This window comes from Bombina bombina, chromosome 8 (genome assembly GCF_027579735.1).
Source record: "Bombina bombina isolate aBomBom1 chromosome 8, aBomBom1.pri, whole genome shotgun sequence".
Taxonomy (NCBI): domain Eukaryota; kingdom Metazoa; phylum Chordata; class Amphibia; order Anura; family Bombinatoridae; genus Bombina; species Bombina bombina.
In genome coordinates, this window is record NC_069506.1 from 344,687,578 (window position 1) to 344,698,235 (window position 10,658).

A 10,658-nucleotide genomic window follows, 5' to 3' on the forward strand; every position below is an offset into this window, starting at 1 on the left:
GACACCTAAACTTTACCACCTCCTTGCTCTTAATGTAGGCAAAGAGAATGACTGGGGTTGGAGGGAAGGGAGGTGATCATTAACAGCTTTGCTGTGGTGCTCTTTGCCTCCTCCTGCTGGCCAGGAGTGATATTCCCTAAAGTAATTAGAGATGAACCGTGGACTCACCGTGTCATTAGAAAGAAAGTTTATTTCTTCAAAGCAGTGCTGAAGCAATGCAATCACAGCAAGGGCACATTATAAATGAAACATGCAGCTGAATGGTCAAACACATCTATTCTATGGATTTTTCTGTGTATGTACACACAATTGTTATGTAGGAAAACTGTGTTATGTGAACCCAATAGTTACCACTATGACAACTACATATTCCATTTATATTTTGAGAATGCCAAAAATGCTTAAAAAAGCATAGCATATTCAAATAGCTACCAGTAAACCTTCATAATATAATTATCCATTTTGTATATGTGCAAATATATAAGCTACTACAATCTGAAGAAATAAAGTGACAATGTTAAATATTCATACATGATCTACAAAAAGTTTAACGTTCCATTCTGAATTGAATCCTATTGGCATTCGGGCATGCAGCTGAAAAATCCAAAATATTTCTCTTTTGCTGAGAATCACTCCTCTATTTCCCCCTCTGGGGTGTCTGGGAATCAGCTGAATGCCCTGAAATGTCAACAGAGAACTATCAGAGTTATGCTCTCTGTTGAAGTGTAGGGATATAGGTGCAGTAGACTCTGGGTCCTCAATTTAATGCAGATCTTCCAGAAATCGATCTTTGAGGGCCCTTGTAGTTTGTCCTACATATTGTCTATAGCACACCCTACAGGTCAAAAGATATATTACATAACATGAGTTGCAGGTTATATGTTCCTGTATTTTGAAACTTTTCTTATTTACAGTTGGCACAAATACTGTGACAAAGGAAGCATATGTACAGGATTTGCACCTCCTACTCACACACTTGAAAAACCCTGGTTTAATTGATAACCAGTTTTCCTTTCTTTTGGTTGGCAACATGGAACGGGATAGCATGTTCCCTAATGTTCTGGATTTTCGTGAGACAAAGCAGACACCTTCATCAAATATGCCTTGTAAATTTTCATCTGTCCTCAAGATAGGAAGAGCTGTTCGCACTATATTACATATTTTACCATACTCTTCACTACATGTTTTGATAAACTTAGGCTTCCCAAACTTATCGTCTGACTTCTAGATTCAAAGAAATTTCTTCTATCAATTTTGTCAACATCAATTTTAATCTTATTCAAAACTTCCCTACTGTAGCCTCTTTCTATAAACCTTTCAGTTAGGTCATGATAATGTTTAGAATAACTCTGTTCACTGGTACAATTCCTTTTTATTCTAATGTACTGACTTTTGGAAATAGATTTGATAACATGTTTTGGATGGCATGACTTGGCCTTTAAAATGGTATTACCGGCTATCTCTTTCTGAAATAGCTCAACCTCAATACAGGACTTCTCAACATTTGCGCACAATCTAATATCTAAAAAAGACATAGAACTTTTACTTTGCTCCATTGTAAATTTCAAATGCATGGTATTATTTTGTAGGTAATCAAAAAAAGGCTGAATAAGCTCCTCCGATCCCTTCCAAATGAACAAAATATTGTCGATATATCAAAAATAAATGTATTCCTTGAAGGGATTCCCATCTCCATAGATGTGGAACAGCTCCCACCAACCCAAATAAAGGTTGGCATAGGAGGGGGAAAAGTTTGCCCCTATAGCTGTTCCACGTCTCTGGAGAAAGAAATCTATCAAAGAGAAAAAAAATATGAGTTAACAAATACTCAACAGAGATGTTGATAAATTCTTTTAGATTTTCATAATACTTAGAATGATTCTCAAGAAAAAAATAAATAGCCTGTATGCTCTTGTAATGCGAAATGCAAGCACACAATGAAACCACATCTATGGTCACAAAAACAAAATCTTCACGCCATTCAAGACTCTCTACCTGTTTGATGATATCAGTGGTGTCCTTGATATAACTCATCAAGTTAAAAACAAATGTTTGTAGGTACCCATCCATCATTTTAGAGAGAGTCTCATTTAATGAACCTATCCCTGACATGATAGACCTACCAGGGGGATTACTTAAATCCTTGTGGACTTTAAGCAAATAGTGAAACATTGCTGTCTTTGGATGTTCAACACATAAATAGTAAAGAAAATAGCTTTAGTAATTACACCATCATTTACTGCCCAATCCAAAATCTTCCTCAACTCAGTAATTAGAATAAAACACAGTATTGCTTTTGAGCTTTTCATATACTTCAACATAAAACAGTTTGTCTGGTGGCCTCTCTTATGAAATCCTCACGATTAAGAACTACCACTTTTCCACCTTTATCAGAGTTACATATAACCAACGCACTATTGGCTTTTAATTCTTTGATAGACATGTATTGTTCCCTGGATAGATTATCCGTTCTGTGATCCAAAGGTGGTTTCACTGAATTATATCTTTCCGGACTAAGTTTCTCTCCACCACTAGTTCTCTGTCTCTTAGCCTCTGCTCCCAAGAAATCTTACAAATCTATTAAGGTCAACAACCGTATCAAATAGATTGAAATGTGAAATAGGAGAGAAACCAAGACCCAAAAATAAAACCTCAATTTGTGTCTGAGATAGATGAGAAGAAGGCAAGTTCATAACATTTTTAGTGTCTATGCATATTTCTGGAACTGTGTCGCTCTTCTCCTCTGTGGATATCGCCGAGACTTTGCTGGTAATGTCTCTGGACTTTTTCTTGGTGCTTCCTGACTTTCCACGTCCCCCTCTACGTATTTTTTCCTTGTGCTTAGTTTCAGAGGGCCCTTCTCGTTTTTTGACTGTGAAGAAACCAGAGTCGTCACTCTGTCATCATGAGCCTGGAGGACAAAGGTGGCAGCCCCTTCTTCAGGAAGCGAACCTCCACCTGTAACTGCTACATCAGAGAAATCATAATCATATTCAGTATCTGTCTCCATGAATCTAACTTTCTTGCCATTACCACCTTTTTAGTGTGGCTGTATCAGCTTACCGCAGTGATCTTCACGCAAGGTACACACACCCTCGGCTCTGATGTCACAATGACGTGTATAACGCTGCTAACACAGGACTGGTGTAGTAAAGAAGCGATCCACCACCACCTCAGCAAAGAACATAAACATCCAACAAAGAACGCACCCAGGACAGCACAGGAAACAGCCACGAACAGGCTGGTTGATAAAAACGAAGTGTATTTCTTTAAAGCAGTACTGAAGCAATGCAATCACAGCAAGGGCATATTATAAATGAAACATGCAGCTGAATGGTCAAACGTCTATTCTATGGAGTTTTCTGTGTATGTGCACACAATTGTTATGCAGGAAAACTGCACTATGTAAACCCAATAGTTACCACTATGAAAACAACATATTCCATTTATATTTTGAAAATGCCAAAAATGCTTAAAGGGCCACTGTAAGTAAATATTTTCTATGCCTGTTACTAACTAACTACCCCAAATACGCTTTTTATCAATGGCATTTCATTAACATATCTCTACCGTATATCAGAAATCTTGTCTGCAAATGTAATTGTTTTCCAAACCCACTCCGTGGATATCCTTTGCTCTGTACCAATCCGTTTACAATACCTAGGTTTCAAAATGGCGCTTTAAACACAAAGTTATTGGTTTAAGTATTTTGAAAATGCAGTGCTGAAAATAGTGGGCAGGATAACGTGACATCATCGGCGAATAAAAGATCTAACTTTTAGAACGTTATGAAACTTCATTTTGGAGAAAATATAGGTCAGTAGGTTTTAATTAATGTTTATTAACTTTAATATGTTAGTTGTTTAGCTTAAAAATTATAACAGAAAGTAATCCTTTAAAAAAGCATAACATATTCAAATAGCTACCAGTAAACCTTCATAATTTAATTATCCATTTTGTATATGTGCAAATATATAAGCAACTACAATCAGTTATATATATATATATGCATTTATAAGACTTCAAATTACACCCATGGTCCAGTAATCATTGTCAAGCTTATTTACAAATTGGACCTAAAATAAGAGATATTACAGTTATATTGCCCTACCATCAGACTAAATACTGAACACCTGGCATCTCTACATGGCAGCCCAAAATGTTGCAGACAGCTCTAACAGAGTTTGGATGAAGTTGGGACAATAGAACTGATGATTTATTACAGTAGGTCACCTTTTCTTTTTTTAATTGTACAAACTTTTCAAGCCTGGACCAGAGCTACAGTTCAACCAACCTAATTCCGAAATAATAGAAATGAAGTAATGTTTATAGGAAGGTAAAGGACATATAAGGAGGGGCAGACACCACAGGGAACGTTTCTGATAGATATAAGTACAGATGAGATTGTAACCATCAGCTCTGATCATAACTAACAAGAACACTGCATGATTTTCTTTAAAAAACTGAAAAAACATTGAATACATTTCTCAGGGATTATTGTTAAATATAATCTGAACAAAAATGTTAGATACCAGCAGAGGCATTTGGTTAAATTTAAAATTGATGGGGCAGAAAATTCAGCAACTCTCCCTGTGAACTATTCAACATATAAATTCTGTGATGGGCACATATCTAAATGTCCCTTAATCTTAAACACACCACAAATATAGTAATATGTCATTGAACATTTAAATCAAGATATTTTAGATCAATAACATTTTTATTTTATATGTTTTTGTAAATAATAATATATTTTAATAGCTTCCATGATTTCAAGGGGCCAAATGTGGCAGCAGCTATTAATATTTTTGCAATGTTGTGTTGTTGGCTGCAGCATTCTATTCCAGCAGTGACTTATTGGCATTAGTGGCTGGCAATGTTCTGAATGCAATTTTGTTGTGAAGTGTAAAAGTAAAGTTTGTACATAGAATACTAATCCACATATATTTAGGAATATTCCTCTATTTCAAATGAGTTTTCAGACTAAAGTTCCCAGTTTTGGCTAAAGTCTTCCTGTAAAGGGCCAGATAGTAAATATTTTAGGCTTTACGTGCCAAGAGGTAAAATTAAGGAAATTTTCTATGTACTTCTATAACAAAGTAGAAAATAAATTCTCCCTATTTTTTTTTGTTGAAATTCAAAATATATAGCAAGCAAATGAGACCATCAGAAACATACTTTGGTCTCAGCCTCTAGGCATTGGCAAAAAATTTGTTATTCGGCATTTGTTTACTAAATAAATGCCGAATATGGTTGTAGGCAGCATGGGCACAATGTAATAATACCAAAACATCTTAAGTCATAGACATATCTGAGTATGTGTTGGAACAAACAATTGTAAATTAGCAGTATTTACACTTGCTGACAAACACTGGGGTGCAGGACCAATAGAATCAATAAGAGAAATGTGGAAGCTGACCGTCTGCCTGCAATCCGGGACAGAAACTTTCTCTATTGCCAACTAGTAAGACATTGCTTAACCATCCCTTCTCAGAGGTATCATGTGTGCAGTGTGACACACACAGAAAGAGCCCTGTAACTCTGTAAGTGCTCTGAGTCTCAGTAGCCACACTGACTAGCCAAACAGCCTGCTTGAATCATTTGTTGAACTGGTGAATGCTACCTGGGCAAGTGAGCGTTGCACAAGTGAGGCGGTGTATTATGTACAGCTGCAGCGCAAGGTAGTCACTTTTACTTTAGGAGGACCCGAGTCTTACCTTGCCCCCAAGCTGAGCATATTTGAAAAATTTCAGGGGGGGCGAGTGCCCCCCCTCCAGATGCCCATGGCTAAATGGGTGCTGTTTTTAAGAAACGGGTTAGAGGCGCTCAGAGATGTCCTCTATAGGCTCCTATCTAAACCTACCCTTCCCTAGATAAGGTAAAAACAAGAGTAAAATCACAAAATATATAGACAAGGAGCACTCAACCTTAGAGCAATAGAGGACTGGAGAGTGATAACACAAATATTTTAAATCTTTCAACAATTTATTAATCTATTGATTTGCAAACAAGATATTAATAAACAAGTTATTTAAAAGTTTATGCTAAGATATAAAAAAGGGACGTCCCCCCTAAAAAATAACATAAAAATTGCTCTCATATAACCATATTAAAAAAACTAAATACAAATGCTCTAAAAAACTCTCTCATGAGCGAATGTATAGTATACCCGGTCTCAAATAAGCAGAAGCAATGAAATGCTTGAATATCAGTACTAAAATAAATGCCTAAAATTCAGTGCAAGCATCTATTAGGTGAGGTAAAGTATGACCTCATAAAGATGAGAAATATGATAAGTGCATAGAAAGTGCATAGAAGTGCTAGAAGTAAGTGCTCAGTGGCGTCAGTACTTTAGTGAGTGGCTAAAAAGTGTAAGAATAAAGAAAATCAGTTGTTCTCATTAATATCTAATGAATGGAAACATGTCTCTGCTATGAAGCGACTCAAATTTGTCTCAAATCTGTTGCAACGTGTGGTACCAATTTAACAGCTTAATTTAAATACAGTTAGGAAAATACAAATAAAATTGCCCAATGTAACTGTTCGGGTGCCTTTGGTTATTGCGTGCTCTCAAAGTACCTTATCATTGACCTCTATATGACCTCTGAATGCAGTGTTTAAAGCAGCAAGAATATAGTCTTTAGGCGAATACTTTGTGGTGCAGCTCTTGCCGCAAAAGACAGGTGTAGGAGACCCCTCGCTACCTTCGCAGCTTTACCGGGGTGTTTTCTCCTAGTGGGATATACCCTTTAGACAGTAAACAAGTCTTAAGATGTCCGGGGGAAATAAGAGATTACTTACGGACCCTCAGCCACAAGTGCGGCGTTACTTGGCGTCCTTTCTCCAACCATTGATCCCAGCACAGGTGGTACTGTGATGTCTATGACGTCTGGCTTTCCTTTCCGTCAGATGGATAGTCCTGTAGCATGCTATTGGTGTCAGCGTGTGAGCAAGTAATTGAACGGCCATTCAAAATTAACTCTCTTGTACCCCTCTTGTCTGTGTCCTTGCATACAGACTCCTCAGGTTGGGGAATAATGTGCAGATTGCAAACAGCCCACTTTGCAGCTTTCTTAAATATTACTGAAGAAATGTTCAGACCAAGCATAAAAATAGGGTCACAGAGGTATGTGGTATCATTGCACTGGGTCTTGGGAAGAAAAAAACTTTGAAGAACCCTGCTCTAAGGCACACAGAAAGGGCACTGGGTCCCAGCAAGGCCTAGATAAGCCCCTGTTTGTTAATAACATATTTAAGAGAAGTAGGTGTTTACACACAATTTAACAGCAGAGGCAAGTAATACAAATGGTATATACACACTAAGGGGTAGATTTAATAAGCAGCGGATGCTGTGATTTAGCTCCGTAGTTTCAGGCTTGTCGCAAACAGGAGTTAAGAAACAGCGGACTACAATCATCCCGATCAGAGCTGATCGGGCTGATTGACACCCCCTGCAAGCGGCCAATTGGCTGGGAATATGCAGGGGTGGCATTGCACAAGCATTTCACAAGAAATGCTTGTGCAATGTTAAATGCAGACAGCGTATGCTGTCGGCATTTAGTGATGTCGGGCGGACATGAGTCGCTGTAGCATTTAATAAATTGACCCCTATATATATCAAAATGCAAAAAAGAAAGAAAATTCAGCAAAACTAGAAAAAGAGAAAAGGATGCCCTAGCCAGCACTTTCCTTACAAAATGAATAAAATATACGGAGAATCAGCATATGAAGGGAGATCTGAGTCCACACAAATCAAGGTACATGAATGCACAAAGTTAAAAAAATTACAAAATGTATTAATTACAGAGATCTAAAATGAATTCATCATATATAGTACACCTTAAATATATTAAAAGACACCTATGACCATGGTGATAAAGGACCCCAAAACAATAAGACGTCTGTAAGGCTAAATAAATCTCGTAGTCAATATATAGCCACAAATTAGTGCAATGAGCTCCAAGAGATTCCAATCAAATCATGAGGTTATTACACCATAATAGAAAAACAGTGTTAGAAATATGTCCATATACTGATACTTGAGAGAGACATTTGGATTTCAGTCCAGGATTGTAAAGCAGGTCTGAATTATAAGGACATAAAGTATATTTGTGTTTATCTCCAAACAATATCAGCCATTAGTGTTACTTAAAGTCATCCGATTAGTGAGCATATATCATATAGAGGTGGCTATCGTTAGAAGCCGTTCATGCGAGTTAGATAGGGAATAAGCATAGCAGTCAGAGGAAGTGGAGTAACAGTCCCACAGTATTGCACTCTATAGAGCTGTGGATAGGCTACGTGCGGGTTAGATAGCGAATAAGCATAGCAGTTAGAGGAAGCGGAGTAACAGTCCCACAGTATTGCACTCTATAGAGCTGTGGATTGGCTACGTGCGGGTTAGATAGCGAATAAGCATAGCAGTCAGAGGATGCGGAGTAACAGTCCCACAGTATTGCACTCTATAGAGCTGTGGATTGGCTACGTGCGGGTTAGATAGCGAATAAGCATAGCAGTCAGAGGAAGCGGAGTAACAGTCCCACAGTATTGCAGGATAGCACTCTATAGAGCTGTGGATTGGCTACGTGCGGGTTAGATAGCGAATAAGCATAGCAGTCAGAGGATGCGGAGTAACAGTCCCACAGTATTGCACTCTATAGAGCTGTGGATAGGCTACGTGCGGGTAAGCGACCAACAGCAGTTTAATACACGGATCATCTGGAAGTGGTGAGAATTAGAGGGGTCCCTTAGGTGAGAGAACTACTCTCAGTAGGAGCACCCCGGAGGCTGTAATACAACTAAATGTATTGATTGTGCTGCAAATATTGCCTGCTTCACCTTCCAATACTGTGGGACTGTTACTCCGCTTCCTCTGACTGCTATGCTTATTCGCTATCTTACCCGCACGTAGCCTATCCACAGCTCTATAGAGTGCAATACTGTGGGACTGTTACTCCGCTTCCTCTGACTGCTATGCTTATTCGCTATCTAACCCGCATGTAGCCAATCCACAGCTCTATAGAGTGCAATACTGTGGGACTGTTACTCCGCTTCCTCTGACTGCTATGCTTATTCGCTATCTAACCCGCACGTAGCCTATCCACAGCTCTATAGAGTGCTATCCTGCAATACTGTGGGACTGTTACTCCGCTTCCTCTGACTGCTATGCTTATTCGCTATCTAACCCGCACGTAGCCAATCCACAGCTCTATAGAGTGCAATACTGTGGGACTGTTACTCCGCTTCCTCTGACTGCTATGCTTATTCGCTATCTAACTCGCATGAACGGCTTCTAACGATAGCCACCTCTATATGATATATGCTCACTAATAGGATGACTTTAAGTAACACTAATGGCTGATATTGTTTGGAGATAAACACAAATATACTTTCTGTCCTTATAATTCAGACCTGCTTTACAATCCTGGACTGAAATCCAAATGTCTCTCTCAAGTATCAGTATATGGACATATTTCTAACACTGTTTTTCTATTATGGTGTAATAACCTCATGATTTGATTGGAATCTCTTGGAGCTCATTGCACTAATTTGTGGCTATATATTGACTACGAGATTTATTTAGCCTTACAGACGTCTTATTGTTTTGGGGTCCTTTATCACCATGGCCATAGGTGTCTTTTAATATATTTAAGGTGTACTATATATGATGAATTCATTTTAGATCTCTGTAATTAATACATTTTGTAATTTTTTTAACTTTGTGCATTCATGTACCTTGATTTGTGTGGACTCAGATCTCCCTTCATATGCTGATTCTCCGTATATTTTATTCATTTTGTAATGAAAGTGCTGGCTAGGGCATCCTTTTCTCTTTTTCTAGTTTTGCTAAATCTTTTAAATGTTCTTTCTTTTTTGCATTTTGATTTATTTAATTGGAGCACCATGAGATACATACACTATCTGGTTAACTCAGGTTCTCCAACATAATATTATTAATTTGGGTTGTTTCTTGAGCTGCAATGATTGATATTAAATTATAAATAAATATTATATACACACTTTATAATGTATTAGCATTAGCCCATAAGAGTGCAGTGGGTGGGATAAGGCAGTGTTATTTGGTGTCACATTTTAGGTTTCTAAATCAAATCAGAACATTAAATTATGATTTCAAGAAAAAGCACAATGTCATTTCAGTTGTCTAACAATTCAGTCACTAAGACTGGCAAGTTAAAAAGATCAAGTGACAATGAGATGCCAAGACCTTTCTTCATTTTCAGTGAATGTTAGTGGGAGGGAGGGGATTTGTCTCTGCAGAGATACAGCAGTAGGTGAGCTAACGAAATACAGGGGAAAGGGGGAGCCACTTACAGCAGAGTCTGCGGATTCAGGTGTGAAAATCAAATGAGATGGACGCAAGACGCAGAGACAAGGAGAGATTCATGAAAAGATATGAGCCAGGAGCTGTGATAAAAAGAGTCTCCCGCAGAACAGACGAGCACAAAAATGCTTGAAATTCTAATTGAATTATATGCTGGGCCCTAGAAATAGAGTCAGCTCCAAGCAGAGCGATTCATAACCTTAAAAAAAAGAAAAGAGAATTTTACTCAGCATAATCTCAGCAGCAAACATATAAATGGTTAACCCCTTGACTGCCAGAGAATACCGCAGCATATTGCTGCACAGCCCTGTTTGTG